Here is a 17,716-nt window from a genome sequence, read left to right as displayed (position 1 = left end):
ATGTCAAGGCTCGGGCGAACTGACCCCTTGACAACCTAACATGGAGACTTTTATCTTTGATTTAACACATTTGTCAACTTGACAGGAAGCTTGGGCTGCAAATTCTTGCCTTCGTAAGACTATGAGGCCCTGCAGAAAGAGTCTGGGCATAGAAGCCAAACTCAGGGAGGGGCAAATCCTGGCCATGCAACTTACTATACGAGGCTCTTGTTTCCCCCGACTGCAACTTTATCATCTATGAAATGGGGTCATAATAATTACTCAGGGAAGTTTGAGAAGGTTGAATGATGCAAAAACAAAAATATGGCAGCAAACAGGGAAAGAGATGCAAAAACAGTGAGTGAAAAATCCCCAAATCAAGAATCTCCTTCACAAATCTTTATGCTTGACTATTATGCTGGCCAAATACTTATAAAGTGTTATGGGGATCCAGCCCTTGCCCCAGGAACTTGCCAGCTCAGAAGAACTATCCAATTGAGCAGCCTGATGTAATGACCAATCTGCTCTCCCCTCTCCCCACCCACCGAACAAACAAACAAACAAAAAACCGGTGGGGTTTTACATAAAAAATTAAAGCCAATGGAAATAAAGAAAGCTGATAAAGAAATGGTAATCACTACTTAATCACAACCTGGGAAACATTTTTGTACTTCTTACAGCTGTTCTATCCTTTAAACTGTTGAATTTTGTTAAAAGAGCATAAAACTTGAAATGCTTGAGATTGAAAAATAACACATTCTCTGAGTATTCACCATGTCAGTGTCACATTGGCAATGAGCCCTTCGCTGGGCTTTCAAATAAGAAATGAAGTAAAACACAAATTTCTTCATGAGCTAAAGCTAGCTCCAACGATTACTGGTCAATAGTACGTGTTATTCTACCATGGAGCGAGGGGCAGAGATGTTTGAAAATGACTGGTTAAATATCAGCCCATTTTATTTAATAAGTAATAGTTATTTCCTACACTAAATGAAACTCAGTCTACTTACCCAGAACTCACATTTAAGTCTCAAATTCAGTTTTGACTGAATAATCAGAAGCCATCATTGTGGACCAAAGCAGGGAAATTTTTGGTAAGGATTCTGTAGCATGGTTATATTGAAGACCAAATGGATTTGGTTAAGGCCGTATTACTTACACAAAGTCCAAAGACAAATTTAGTTGAAAATTGGTCACAGGTAGCCTTGCAGTCTCAAAGGGCATTTCTGACTAGACAAACAGCGTCTCCCAACATCCCCTCCACTGAAATAAACAGCCAAGTGTTCCCTCGCCACAGGCTGGGTAAATACTAACTAAACTGTCTGCCTGTGTGCCAGTAGGAGCAACACTCCCTATTTTTTAGCAAAATATTTTTCCACTCTGGCCATCCAAGAAACTCTCCAAATCCAATACATTTCAATGGACTTTTAAAGCTTCTCTATTTTTCTCACTATTTATAGCTTTCAAATGTTGGCAGGTAGAAAACAGCATTTTCTTCAGAATAAACTTACAAATGGCAATGATGCCACTTCATCATATGCCACACTGTATTAAGGAAGAATTAAAATCGTCCTTCTTCCTTATGAATGCAAACATTGACAAAGACTAGAAAACAAAACAAATCCCTCACAGATATTGTATCAAAGCTTATATTTATACTGTGAGGCGTCTTTTTGGGTGAAGACCCTGGGATGGGGCCTAGAAGGAAAGCCCAGGCTCGTCAAGGCAAACGTGTGGGAAGAGTCCCAAGGAGGCTAAATGACAGATGTCCAGGATGCTGTGACCGGCCCCACCCAATGACACTGAGGCTGAGGAAGGCAAAAGGAAGTATGAAATCACCCCAATGTGTACACTATTTAATACATTACAAATCTTTTGCTAAAATAACACCTTACTAGTCCTTATAACAACCCTGGGCCACAGACAAGAGAGTTAGTCACCCATTATATGGATGAGGAAAATGAGGCTCAGAGAAATGACCTAGCCAAGGTTACATGGCTAGAACGTGGCAGAGCTGGAACCAGAAGCTGGATTTTTTGATGTCTAAACCCACTTTCCTTCCCCAACTTTACACACTGCTCCTCTGAGACTTCAGCCCACAGAATTTTATAGCCTCACTAGCAAGACAATCTCTTCACATGAAAAAGCCAGTGACAAAGAGAAACTGAAGGAATTTGTCTTGACTAAGAGCCAGTATTCTAGTTGCTAGTAAAGGATTATGTTTGGCTGATTCGGAGGGAATATTCTAGAGCAACTGAAATGTGGAAAAGTTGAGCTTACATACCCAGTTCTGTCACTAGCCAGCTAGGTGACCTTTGGACATTTCATCTGTAGAGCTATAAGACCCCACTGGGGATTGTGGTAAAATTGTCAAAGATGAAGTCCATCTGAGGCCACTTGAGAGAGAGCCTCTAAGATATCCCCAAAGTCTCCCAAACCAGACCCAGGATTCACCAAGGAGGCAAGACATGAATGGGGAGACTACAGCTAGACAGAGGAAAAGTTGGGGGAAACAAGGATGGGGAAAAATAGTGTGAACAAAGTTATGGTGGCAAGGACCAGTAGGCTTCTTGTGTGGGGCAGTAAGGGAACATTCCATGGAAAGGTAGATACAAAAACAAAATGTGTGGAAAGTTCAACAGTTATTAAGTCAATTTTATCCATATACTTAGTAATTCTGAACATTTCAGGTTAAAAATCTACTCTTTTACCTTTTGACCAATTATTGAAATAATTGCCCTAAAGTTTCCTTCTTTTCTTCCTTTCTTTCTTTCTTTTCTCTTTCTCTCTCTTTCCCTCCCTCCCTCCTTCCTTGCTTCTTCCACCTTGCCTGTTTGTAGACAACTTTGGAGCTTATTTTGAGAGGGGTGGATTTATTTGTCCAAGGCAGGGAGGGTTGTCAAATACAGGTCATGCCTACTGTCACACCCCTGCTATAACAGACAATGCTAATCAATCACTGCTCTCTGGGCACAATCTCAGAACTCGTTTCAAGGTGCATGGATTGCTTAAAGTTGGCACAAGTGATGAGGCCTATTTGCCAAAACAAATCTAGGGAAAAATAGATCAAATATGGCTTTCCATTTAAAAAATGGTAAAAGTATACTGGAAAATACACTTCCCTTACCCTTTACAAACATTTTCCCCTTGCTATTTTGATTTCAAAGCCTCAAGAAGAAATAGACAAATGTTATTTGAAGTTATAGTCTAGTGCATTGAGAGCCTAGAAGAGATTTTTCAGAAGCCTGAATATGTCTCGTGAATGGATATCATCTTTTGAATATTTTGTCAAACAAATTGACTTCTGGACATTCTGTTTGCTCTTTGCAAATTCAAATTTCCCTGGTACTAAAATTTGTTTTTTCATTACAATGCAAATATATTATACGGGTGCATATATGTAGAGGTTATGAGCTCAGCTTCTGAAGCCAGAGTTGGAATCCCTGCTCTGTCTCTTTCTAGCTGAGTGTCTTTGAACAAGTTAACTTGACCTTTCTTAGCTTCAGTTTTCTTATATTGAAAAGGGATATAATCATCATTTCTATCTCATAGGGTTCTGGTGGCAAGTAAATGAGATAATTCATGTACAGCATTTAACATGGTATCTGGCACATAGTAATACTCAATAAAATGAGTTTGTGTGCACTGTACGTAGCTGACATTATCTAGGGTGAATTAAGGACTCTCAAACTAACTGAATTGTTTGGCAAAATGCTACATTTCTTTGCTTTTCTGGGTTTAAGTTAGAGTTTCCATGCTCCGTGAATTCTGTTTTGTGGTTCCATCATGACTTTTTTTTGTGTGTGTTTGAACTCTGAGAAAAAAAGCTGATATATTCAAGCCACTAGTGCTGGAAGAAAAATAATCTGTCACTAAAGTAGATGAGACTCGACATGACAGACTGTGTGCTCTGTCTTAAACATTCATAGCATGCGTAACGTGGTCTCTATGGAACGAAATAACTCCTTCAGAGTCTTTGTGGTCCCTCGTATCGCGCCTCTCAGAGAGCAGAACCATTATAATTCTAAAACAGCTATGCCTGTTTGGGGAATAAAACATCAAGAAGAAAAGGCGTTTCACATACATAACAACTGACTCTTACAGTTTGTTTAGCTATGTCTGCATACATGTGCACAAATGTTTGTGGTGAGACATGCATATATCTATGTGCACATGGGTGTGTGTGCTGTTTTAAATCCTGGTGTTTGCTATCTTATACCTTACTGGCTAGAAGTAAATTCTTCCAAATCTGAAACACTTGAATTCTAATCTTGACTTTACTATTTTAATGGTCATGTGACTTTGGACAAGCCGCTGCCCTTAAATTTAGGTAACATTTAAAATGGGGGTGGGGGAGGGAATAGCTAAGTGGTAGAGCACGTGCTTAGCATGCAGTAGATCCTTGGTTCAATCCCCAGTACTGCCACTAAAAAAAAAAGAAATAAAAAATAAAAAAGATTAAAATAAATAAATAAATAAAATGGTGATACACATACCTTTACCTTTACAATCTTTCATAGGAAGGATTGATTCATGTGAAATAATGCATGTTAAAATGCATAGTGAAATGTTTGACACATATCAATCTCTCAATTATTAGAGCTAATAATAAATAAACAAATAATTAAAATAATGTCCATAGCAAAGAAAACTGGTTTTCAGCTTCATTATTCAATGTCCTGCTTTGATTTTTATTTTATAGAATAATCATTTGCTAGCTTAAGTAATACATCATTCCTTAATTATAACTGTCATGTGAAAACTTTACTAATCCATGCCTTTTACGAGAAGTATAAGCATTTGAGCAAATAACTAATTTATGACCCAGAGTTTCCTAATCCGAGAAAGCAGACTGCCTCTCTGACTTCATTCTGGCCTGGCCATTCCTATCAAAAGGAGGAAATCAAATAATGGATTTTACAGGTCCTTTTGAAGCACAAATTGGTCATACAACTGGAGAAGAGATATAAAATTATACATACATATAATCAAATGCTCATGTATTTATTGACTGACAGGCAATGTCTCTAAAGAAGATGAGGATATTAGTACAAACAATTAGCTCCATAGCAGGTTGTGATGATTAAATTTTCTAATTACTCTTCTTTGTTGGAAAAGTTGAGTTGTATTTGTTTTTAATAAGAGAGTTCGGTGCATGCCAAATTTCACCTTTAAAATTCATTGGTTTGGAGATAAATGGCATTCCTGAAAGAATTCTTGGGTTTATAACAGTGTTGCATCTCCATGTTAGGAAAGAAATGTTCACAGATCCATCAAGATGATAATATTTGGTGAATACAGTCTGCTTGGAGTGACCAGATGCTGCTGGGTCTCTGATGATTATGCTGGTGTGCATGTGGAACCACAAACACCATTTCACAAAATATCCCAGCATAAACAGCCTCTCTGCTGTCAAAACTTGGAGTTGAGGTACAGAACATAGATAGTTCAACCCTCTTCATACTCCCAGTAGAGAAGAGAATCATTATGATTTAGACATTTTTTTAAAAATGAGAAACATTGCATCAATCTAATGGTTTAATTTTGAGAAGAGTGAATTTGGAGTTAGGGGACGAATCTACCATTTACTTCCATGCATCTTCGGATGATATGTTAAACTTATTATTTCTGCCATCTGTAAAACAGCACTAATGATACCCACTTCACAGGACTTTATGAAAAATTAATTAAATTACATAAAATTTCTTTGTAAATAATACAATATTATAAATATGTAGATTAGTAAAATATTGTTCTAGTCTTTCTTAATTCTCACTCAAGTTGTGATCAATTTGTGTGTTTTGAAAGTACCTTGAATCATTAACTCCTTTACTCAGGTTGAAATTTGGCCTTGAGCAAAACAACTGTTTCTGATACTTAAATTCAATTGTATTAAAACAAACAAACAAACAAAAGGGCTAAGAGATATTTTCTATATTTGCAGATCCTGAGGTTATGTACTTGTGGGTTTCTGGGAAAAAAATTCCTCTCAACTCCCTTGTGACATGGGAGAATACAAGTGGGATTATGGCAAAACACAGGAACAAGGAGGCAGTGTGAAATGTAGAGGATAGTAGTTAAGGGCAGGGGATGTGTGGTCAGCCAGACCTGGGTTTTAATATAACCCCTGGTACCCACAGTGTTATTGTTTGTAGACTAGATCAAGTGATGCTTCTAAAGAAACTTACCAAGTCTGAGATAACATGTTACCTCTCTACTAATATCAGAAATGTATGAAAAGTATTAATATTCAAATTGGCACTTAGCTAGTAGGGGAAATCTCCTTTTTCTTCTGCAAAGAGGAAAAATGCTTCATCAAAGGGCTTGAGACATAGAATTGGAAGTGTAGGGCTGTGGGAAATGTTGGAAATTGGGGGAGCTGAGAGACACTTTCTTTGACTTTAAGATAATGTGATAACAGAAAGGTCAATGGTAAAAAATGATATATATATATAATGTTATTGAGTTTTAGTTTAAAACCTTATAACTTATAAATTATGCAACCATCACAATCATCCAGTATCAAAACACTTCTATTACCACAAATAATAAGTTCCCTTGGGCTCTTAGTGGTCAATTCTCACTCCAAAATTTAGCCCCAGGCAACCACTCTCTGCTTTCTGTGTCTATGGTTTTGCCTTTTTGAGAAAGTTCATATATAAAGGCTCTTACAATAATTTATGGTCTTGTGTATGACTCCTCTCAATTGGCATAATATTTTTTAGGCTTATTCATATTGTAGATGTATCAGTTGTGTCAGTGTTTACTCATTTTTATTGCTGAATAGTATTCCATTGCAGAGATATCCCACATTTTGTTTATCCATTCACCAGATGATGAACATTTTGATTGTTTTCAGTTTTGGGGCTACTATCAATAGTACTGCTATGAACATTCACATGCAAGCATTTGTATGGACATATGTTTTCAATACTCTTGGATAGGTGTCTAGGAATAGAATTGCAGGATCATATGGTAAGTGTGTTTAACTATTTAAGAAACTACCAATCTATTTTCTGAAGTGTCTGTGCCTTTTTACTTTTGCACCATCAATATATGAGGGATCCTAGTTTTTTTCACATCCTCTTCAATGTTTGGTATCATCACTCTGTTGGATGGTAGCCATTCAAATAAATGTGTAGTGTAATCCATTGTGGTTTTAATTTGCATTTCCCTAATGACTAATGATGTTGAGCATCTTTTCATGAGCTAATTAGCCATTTGAATGTCTTCTTTGTTAGAGTATCTATTCAAATCTTTTTTCAGTTTTTTTTGAAACTTTTTTTCTCTTCATATTATTGAGTTGGAAGAGTGTTCTATGTATTCTGTGTATAAATCTTTTATAAACTATATGATTTGAAAATACTTTCTCCCAGTCTATGTGGCTTGTTTTTTCATTTTCTTAATATTTTGTTTTGAAAAAAAAGTTTTTACTGTTAATGACACATTTCATTATGTTTTATTTTACAGATCATGCTTTTGGTATCATATCTAAGAAATATTTGCCTAACAAAAGAGCACAAAGATTCTCTCCTATGTGTTATTCTAGGAGATTTATTGTTTTAGCTCTTACATTCTGAGTTAATTTTAAGTATGGGGTGAGTAAAGGGTCTAAGTTCACTTTTGAACATTTGGATATCCAAATGTTCCAACACTATTGAAAACACTGCCCCTTATCCATTGAATCATCTGGTATCTTTGTTGAAAACCAATTGACTAAAAATGTAAGGGTTTATTTCTGGACTGTCTATTCAATTGCATAGCTTTATTGAAAGGTTTAAAACAATTTGTAAGTTCTCCAATTTTGTTCTTTTTAAAAATTGATTTGGTTTTTCTGTTTTCTTTGCATTTTCATATAATTTTTGTGATCAGCTTGTCAATTTCTTCAGTAAACCAGCTGTGACTTTTACAGGGATTTCTGCATTTTCTCTTCTCTCCTATGGATCTAAGAATTCCATTACATAAATACTGTTATGCTTGGCTTTGTCATCCAGTTTCTGAGGCTGTATTTATTTTTCTTCAGTGCTTTTTCCTATCTATTCTTTAGATTGAATAATATCTATTAATCTATCTTTAAGTTCATTGGTTCTTTCTTCTGCCATCTTTAATCTCCTCTTGAGCCTTAATATCAGAGGCATTTTTTTTATTTTGATTATTATATTTTCAGTTCTCAAATTTCCAATTCCCTTTTTTATTAGTGCACTTTTCTCTACTAAGATTCCCTATTTGTTGGGTCATTATTGTGATATTGTGTGCATATGAATCAAACTCAGCATTTTTGTCCATTCAGTTGGCTCTATTGACTATATTTTTTCCTCTGTGTATGGGTCACATTTTCTTTGACTGTCTTGTAATTTTTGGTTGGAAACTGTATATTTTATATATTATAATTGATAATATACTGTAGCAAATCCGGGCTCTGATTTACTTTTCTTTTTTTCTTTCTTGTTATATCTTATCTGAGCTTAAAATGTAAAATCTTTCCCCCATAGTCAGCCACTGATATTTCTGCTTAGGTTTTTATTCTTATTTTGATTTTTTTTTTTAGCATGGTTTAATAGGGGTCATCTTTGTAATTGCATAACTTAGGGGTTAGCCAATGATTTGGCTAGAGATTTTACTCAAACACTGCCAGCACATAAGATATTCACCTCTGAAAATCGATGTACATATGCTTTTGGGAGCATGTTAAAAAAATTAGCTGGTTCTCAAGTCTTTTTCGGTTTTAGCTTCTAACTGGATTCTTGCAGGTTTCCCTTGTGTATATGGGTAGTTCCTCAATCATCCATAGGTATGTAGAGATCTTATCTAGCCTCTAAATGGTGCTGTATTTTCTGGGATCTCTCCATACAATTTCTGTTTGTTCACTGCTTGCCCCAAACAGAACCACAACTTCAAGATAGTAGAGCTCTGGGTGTTTCTTATTTATTCTTTATGGTGTTTGTCAAAGTCTTGAGTTTTACCCCATTCCCAAGCAAGTTGTTATTTCCCCCTCTGGTAGCAGAACTGCTGATGTTCTACCCAGTCCTGCTTTGGTCACCAAAAGAGCAAGGGGAACGTAAATGAGAATATTCCCAGGCAAGAAGGACATAGACTCCAGTTGTGTTTACCCTAAGTTCTAGCAGTTTTTTAAGAATAAATTTTTCTCAGTTTGTTGTCTGCTTTTGGCTACTTTCCAGACCTCTGATGTGGTTGTTTATAATGATTTTGTCCAGCTTACACTTTCTTTATGAAGAAAGAATTCTCTGACTCCTTCATGCCCTTGTGGATAGAAATTTCCCCTAGATCTAAAGCTATATTTTAAATTTATAAAATATCTGAATTTTAAGGTGTACCTTTTATATTCTTTCTTTTCTTCCTATATTCTTATTTATGTATATAAACCTAGACTTTTAAAGATCATCTGTGGATTATCTAATTTGTGCATGGCCTACAGTAACTTCACTTCTGGTAGTATGGCCTAATTAAGGTTTGTAACTCTTAACAAAGTGTAATGCAATTAGAGATATTCAGTTTAATGTGTTTTAATTTATATATGTCTATCATTTAAAAGCAAATACAATTTAGTTTTTGTTATCTGTCATACTCATGCTATCATTCATTTTTTTCCTGTCAAAGGGCAACTTATTTTTCTGTTCCATTTCTGACATGGGAAAGCATTCAGAGGAAAGTACACTTGGTAATGATACTTTAGGAAATATCTGATTATCTGATACCTACAGAAAATGTTTTCAAAGCACTGTTCAAAAGCTATCATTTGATATGTCACACCACCACTTCCACCTTTTCTTTCTATTCAAAGTGATAGTTTACATTTAGGACACTTGAAGCAAGTTTGAAGGAAAAAAATGTTCACATTACTGAAAGGAGTGCCACAAATTGTAATTTTTTCACTTATTAAATTTAAATAAATTGTAAAAAAAAATTTTATATGCTGATGAAAAGGCCATGATACAAATAGTTTCATATATTGCCAGTAACAGAATAATATTAGTTATAAAACCTATGGAGGTATGCGAACAAATAAGATAACTAGAAGAAATGGATACATTTTTAGAAACACACAACTTACTAAGACTGAATCACGAAGAAATGCAACATCTGAACAGACCTATAACTAGCAAGGAGATTAAATAAATAATAAAAACCTCCCAACAAAGAAAAATCCAGTACCAGATGGCTTCACTGAAGAACTGTACCAAACATTTAAAGGAGAACTAATGCCAATCCTTCTCAAACTTTTCAAACACTTGAAGAGGAGGGAACAGTTCCAAATTCATTCTATCAGACCAGTATTACCCTGATACCAAAGTCAGAGAAAGATGTTAAAAGAAAATGAAATTACTGGCAAATACTCCTGATGAGTATTGATATAAAAATCCTCAACAGAATATTAGCAAATGAAATCAACAGATCATACACCGTGACAAAGAAGGATTTATTACTGGAATACAAAGATGCTTCAACATACAAAACTCAATCAATGTACTACATTAACAGAATGAAGGACAAAAACCACATGATCATTTCATTTGATGCAGAAAAAGCATCAGACAAAATCCAACACCCTTTCATGATTTAAAAAAATGCTCAACAAACTAAGAATAGAAGAGATTGACCTCAATACAATAAATGTCATATATGAAAAGTCCACAACTAACATAATACTTAATAGTAAAAAACTGAAAGTAATCCCTTTAAGATCAGGAACAAGGCAAGGATGCTCAGTCTGTCACTTCTATTCAGCATAGTACTGGAGTGCTACACAAGCAATTAGGCAAGAGAAAGAAACTAGAAGGCGTCCAAATTGGAAAGGAAGAAGTAAAATGATCTGTTTGCAGACAACATAATTGTATCTGTAGAAAATCCTAAGCACTCCACACATACAAAAAAGTGTTAGAACTAATAAACAAATTCAGCAAGGTTGCAGAATAAAAATTAACACACAAAAATCAGTTGTGTTTCTATATACTAACAATTAACAACCTCAAAAGAAAATTAAAACAATCCCATTTATAATAGCATTAAAAAAAGAATAAGATATTTAGGAATAAACTTAACTAAGAAGGCAAAAAGACTTATGCACTGAAAACTACAAAACATTGATAAAAGAAACTAAAGAAGACATAAATAAATGGAAAAACATCCCACGTTCATGGATTGGAAGACTTAATATTGTTAAAATGTCTACACTACCTAAAGTGACCCAAAGATTCAATGCAATCACTATCAAAATCCCAATAGCATTTTTTTGAGAGATATAAAAAAGCCATCCTAAAATTCATATGGAATTTCAAAAGACCACAAATAGTCAAAACAATATTGAGAAGGAAGAACATAGCTGGAGGCCTCATACGACCTGATTTTGAAACACATTATAAAGAAGCATATATAAAGAAAGAACGGAGCTGGAGGAATCACACTTCCTGACTTCAGGCTATACTACACAACTACAGCCATCGAAACAATCTGGTACTGGCACAAAAATAGACACCCAAATCAATGGAACAGAATAGAGTGCCCAGAAATAAACCCATCCACTTACTGTAAATTAATCTATGACAAAAGAGGTAAGAATAGACAATGGAGAAAAAACAGTCTCTTCAGTAAGCAGTGCTAGGAAAACTGGACAGCTACATCTAAAAGACTGAAAATTAGAACAATCTCTAACACCACATACAAAAATAAACTCAAAATGGATTAAAGACCTAAATGTAAGACCAGATACTATAAAACTCCAGGAGGAAAACATAGGTAGAACAATCTTTGACAGAAGTTGTAGGAGGGTTTTTTTTGGATCCTTCTCTTAAAGCAAAGGAAATAAAAGCAAAAACAAACAACTGGGATCTAATTAAACTTAAAAGATTTTGCATAGCAAAGGAACCCACCGACAAAATGAAAAGACAACCTACTGAATGGGAGAAAATATTTACAAATGATATGACTGATAAGGGATTAATATCCAACATATATAAACAGCTCAGACAACTCAACATCCAAAAAACAAACAACACAATTAAAAAATGGGCAGACAAATTGAATAGACATCTTTCTAAAGAGGAAAAGCAGATGGTCACAGGCATAAGAAAAGATGCTCAACGTTACTAATCATCTGGGAAATGCAAATCAAAACCACAATGAGATATCACCACATACTTGTTAGAATGGCTGTCACCAAAAAGAACACAAATAACAAATGTTGGCAAGGATGTAGAGTAGAGGGAACCCTCCTACACTGCTGGTGGGAATGTAAATTGTGCAGCCACTGTGGAAAACAGTATGGAGGTTACTCAAAAAACTGAAAATAGAACTACCATATGACCCACCAATATGACTCTAGGAATATATCCAAAAAAATCAAAAACAAAAACACTAATTTTAAAAGATACACGCACTCCAGTTCCTAGCAACATTATTTTCAATTGCCAAGATATGGAAGCAACTTAAGTGTTCATCAACAAATGACTGGATAAAGAAGATGTAGTTTATATATACAATGGAAAACTACTCAGTCATAAAAAAGAATGAAAATTTGCCATTTGCAGCAATGTGGATGGACTTGGAGAGCATTATGCTAAGTGAAATAAGTCCAACAGAGAAAGATAAATACTGTGTGATATCACTTATATGTGGAATCTGAAAAATGCAACAAACTAGTGAATATAACAAAAAAGAAGCAGACTCACAGATATAGAGAACAAGCTAGTGGTTACCAGTGGAGGGGCAGTATAGGGGTGGGAGAGTTGGAGGTACAAACTATTGGATGTAAGGAAGGCTACAAGAATGTATTGTACAACATGTGGAATACAGCCAATATTTTGTAATAACTGTAAATGGAGTGTAACCTTTGAAACTGTATAAAAATTTAAAAAAAATGACATACTATGCCATATACACAAGACTGGAACAATTAAAAATTGAATAAATACAAAATATTGACAAGAATGTGGAGTAATGGGAACCGTCAACCACTAGTGTGAATGTACAGTGGTACCAGCATTCAGGAAATCAGTTTGGTAGTACTTAGGAAAGCTGATGTGCACTCCCTACAATCCAGTTACTCCACTTCTACAGATAGACCTTAGAAAGCCTCTTGTTCTTGCATCTGTTAAGGAATGCTCATTGAAACTGGTTGTAAAAACAAAGAATTGTTAGTAGTTATATATATATATATATATATATAGGTATTAGAATGGAAAAATTGTGGTCTCCTCATTTATAGTGGACATGAACAAACTAGATACACAGATGGGTCTCAAGATAATTTTGAATGATAAAAAGCCAGTGTCAGAAGATTTCATTACAATGATTCTATTTATGTAATATTCAGAAACATACCAAAACAAAGATACATTGTTGGAACACTGAAGTTCTCAGAAGTTAAATAAGCATACATTTTTTTTTTTTTGAGAACTTGTAGCTAAGTTTCATAGGTTTCCCGTCTCTTTTTCTGGTTATAGGAAGCCAGTGTTTATTTTTCATTATGTTGCGTATGCTTCTAGCAGTAGTCCCCCCACACCCTTGTAATTTGTTGCTTTTTTATTTTTGGTGGCCTGGGAAACCAGAAAACTAAGCTCGGCAGAATCTTGCATAAGACAAGCAGTCTCCAGATTTGGGCCTAGGGCACTCTCCTATGAGCAAATTGCATGACCTTATGTGCACAGGCAATGCAACATTCATTTATTTAACAACTATTCAGCAGTTTCCTACCACATGCCAGAGTCTATTCTGGGTTCCAGAAATACAGCAATGGATAGTAAGACCAAATCCTCAAGCTTATGTAACCTACAGTCTAGGGGCATCTGTTTGGACTCTTGACTCTATTCTGAGTAGACAAGGCTGCTTCATAAGGTGGATTTGGGTGTAGGGGCCATTTCTGTAGTCACAAACACACACATTCCAGTGTGAACATGTAGAAGTACAGAACCTACAGCCATGTAGGCTTTGGCTGTATGTGTATGACTATAGATATGAGTAACGCTGATGGACCTGATAATAATGCTTGGGAAGTTACACTGCAATGGTACCATGGGGTTTGTTCTGCATCCTAGACTATGTTTGCTAAAGTCTAACCAGACAGACAATGGTTGGAAGTAAAGCAAAAATTTAAATAATCTTTCCTCAGTGGCATTTAGTTTCTTTCCAAGTAAACTAGGGGAATATCTATTATTGCTATGCAAGACAGGCAGTTTTCTTTAAAAGTGACTTGCAAAATGCTAAGAGGAACACCAAGAGCTTCAGGTCATAAACTGATCATCTAGGGGTGTATGGCATTATGTTAATAAGGTTAGTGTAAGACTTTCTTCTCTGAACGTATTTATCACTGGTGTTGGGTAAAGTAGGGCACTTCAGGCTCTCAGCTTTTATTCCTCTTAGCTAGTCCTTTATTTCTGGAAAAGTTTGTTTTTATCTACCACTAAATTTGATATTAAAAAACAAAGAAATAAAACATGTCCATTCATCCAGGATGGTATGTGGTATACTATAATCATTCCTTGTTGTATTTATTAACTGTCTAATAACATTATCAGGTTATTTTGCATTTAACTTTGAAGTCCCTCTTCATGGATTGTCGTTCTGACTCTTCTCTGGTTCAGAGACCTGAGCAAATTTCAAATGTCCATGTCAGTTGCCATTTGAAAACAACTCTTTTTCACAATTTTCTGACACTAATAGTAATCAGAGAAGCTTTTGAAAACAAGGGGACACTTGAATTTTCAGAGTATAAATGTGCATGGCCTCTGAACTCATACTCTGATTTCATCAGGTAAAAATAATGACTAATCGATACAAGTGGCCAGGTGTTTTCATAGGTTAATTCACTAGGAGTCAGTGTCTTGACCTGGGAGTTTACGTAAACATCTGTCTCAAGACGAGTCCAGCGCTTTAGATGTTTTGGTGGACTTGTTTTCCACTCCCTTCCCTGGTTTAAAACAACACATACTTTAAATAGTTTGGTTTAAGTCACATGCTGGTTGTTTCTCTTGAGGAATATCCCCAGCACCGGTCAGCAAGTGGGTTACAGACTGTCACGCTGGGACATGCTGACAGCTGTGTTCCAGCTTTTCCGGTATCTTCTCCACCTCCTTCCACATAACCTCTCGGAGCTTGTCAGTCACTCCTGGCACCCATTGCTGCTGTAATTTACCTATTCATTCAAACTGTACTTCTGAAAGGCAATGAAACAAACAGTCAATGTAAACACTTGAAAGGCACATATGACGTATAAGGCTTATGAATTTTTTTTAAAAAAGGTCTCACATTTTAGAGCTCTAAGCGATTATTTTTATGCTGCTGTACAAAGTAAACTCAATTTGGAGGTCATAATGAATGAATCCCTAGATGTTTACCAAACTCCCAAATTAAATTGCATTCTCGTAACTGTTTTACAAATACATTGGCTTACCTAATAAAATAGGAACAACTCTATGTTGCTACAGAGTATAGAATACTGAAGCCTTTAGGACTCATTGAAAATTAGGTATTCTGCTTGATTAACGAATTTGGCCCATTCAGATGTTTTGGTACCATGAAGTCATGCTGTTCTAGAAGAGATGACTGAAACAACTGTTTTCAAATTGTGCAAGATACTGTTATCATTATTTTGGAGAATTATAAATAAAGAAATGAAATATAATTACTTGATTTGAAATTTCAATTTTTGTAATTAAAAATTACACTTTTTCTTCTTACACACTTTGAAAAGTAAAAAGTTTTTAAAAGTATAATTTTTGACAAAGCAAATGAGAAAAAGAGATTCAGTTATGTCTTTAGTAGCATAATAAAAATATTATCAGCAGAAGCACACAAAATAACTTATATTTTGTAATCTTAATAATCTTAAAATTTAAAAAAAAATTGGCCACATATACAAATATCCCAATATAAAATTCTATTCTACAAGAAGTTAAAGTATGAATGTCTTATTCTTACCATTATAGATTATTAATTTATTCATTTCCACTTATAACATTTGAAAACATTTTTAAAGTGTTTTTTTAAAATAGGACCTGTGAATTTTATTCATGTAACCAATTTTTTTTCTCACTTTTGCCAACTTCTTAAGATCTATCTTCTACTTTTGGAAATAGTAATGCTGATGCCAATGTTTACATCTTGTGAAATGAGTTCTCCAAGGTATCTTTATTTTTAAAAAATTTTTCATAATTTAAAAATTCTTCAGAGGAGGACTTACAAACAGTAACTTCTCTAGCTTTTTGTAGGTATTACCTAGTGTTTTATTCCTTATTCTAGTCCTATTAGCATTTATGAGAGCAGATTCTTGGACTAGAAAGATTGCCTCCATACCATTTGCTTGTAAGATATTTTTCCCCTTGGAGTTTCATTGGGAACTTTCTGGATGGCCTGATGGTGCTACCACTGGTGAGAATTTGGTCAACTAGCAGTCACTCAGTTATGTGATGATGGCAGCTGGTATTTGTGCCACTGACAAAGAGGGTATTAGATCATTGGCTAATCATTTCATTATCATTTTATTAAGGGAAAAGCATGTAAAGGAATAAGAAGTGAATCTACTTCTATACTCCAGATATTGTATGCCTACACTTTCAACTCTTATGATCATTTCCTAAGACTGAGGTTCCTGAAAGACAGGCAACTGCTTTTTCATATTGCGATTATGAACCCTGATACAATTTTTTTCAATATGTATTATGCCTGGAAATTTGGAGTCTTGGGGAAAAAAATGGAGGATTTTTGTTGTTGTTGTTGTTATTTTTTATTCCCCTCTGAGGAAATCTTAAATTTGAAAATTTTTCATTAAAAGCAAAAGTACCTTAGAAAACTCCTTTATGACAGCAGCATGCCTTGGGAAGAATCAACTCAGATCACTATTAGAGAGTTTCTTTTTACTGCTGTGTAATAGGATGGAGAAGAGTTCAATTGCTAGAATTCCTCTAGGGGAGAATTAGGTATGTGTTTAGAAAAAGAACATTTTATTTATAAATATATTTAAAAATTTTATAAATTTATAACATTAAAAAATTTTTTATATTAAAAATATATATTTATTTATACTCAAATAACAAAAGACCTAAATGATCCTCTAAGAAAGTGGGCCTTGTTAACCAGAAGTCCCTTTGTTTTGTTGAATTCCTTGATGAGTTGAACATGGAAGTTTAAAAACAGTAGCTAGGATACAGATACATTGCTCTGAAAAGAATAGGGAGGGGATGGATGGGTAGGAAAGGAGTAAGAAATTCTTGAGGAAAGAGAAAATTTGGAAGGGAGGAGAAGAAAAATGAGGATGTACACTGCAAATGGGAAAAGAAAGAATGAAAAACCCCTTGTGCAACTTGACTGAGGAGGTACTTAGAGGAAAGCAGACATTTCTGATAAGGTTTTTAAATTGTTTGCTGAAATTAGTGAGGATTAATGCCACCTCCTTCCTCCCCTAGTAACTCCAGCAAAGGTTGCATTGCTCATTAACATTAGATAGAATGCATTCTTCTGGGTGATACCAAAGAGGTATTGAGTTCTTTTCCAGCTAGATATGGACAAAAGCAGCAGATACAAGAACTGAACTTGGGGAATGTGCAGTTGACCTTGGGGTCACACAAGAACTTACCCTTTTCATAGAGGCAGAGCTTTCTTATTAAAAGGTGAAAGGCTTTTTTGATAAAGTGACATATAAGTGATCTTGAAGTAGTTTTTTCTTCATGCACAGAACTACATAGCAGATCTAGTTCCTAAATTCAGATTGGACTTAAATAACAAA

General features: G+C 35.0%; 1 long non-coding RNA gene across 1 annotated transcript in view; it reads left to right on the top strand.

Annotated features, from left to right (window-relative positions):
* The window catches only part of LOC135321576 (uncharacterized), a 288,264-nt gene that overhangs the window by 182,356 nt on the left and 88,192 nt on the right, over positions 1-17,716 (top strand). The gene's annotated exons all lie outside the window — the stretch shown is intronic.

The sequence above is a fragment of the Camelus dromedarius genome, chromosome 6 (assembly GCF_036321535.1).
Source record: "Camelus dromedarius isolate mCamDro1 chromosome 6, mCamDro1.pat, whole genome shotgun sequence".
Classification (NCBI taxonomy): domain Eukaryota; kingdom Metazoa; phylum Chordata; class Mammalia; order Artiodactyla; family Camelidae; genus Camelus; species Camelus dromedarius.
This window is presented reverse-complemented; position numbering and strand designations above follow the sequence as displayed.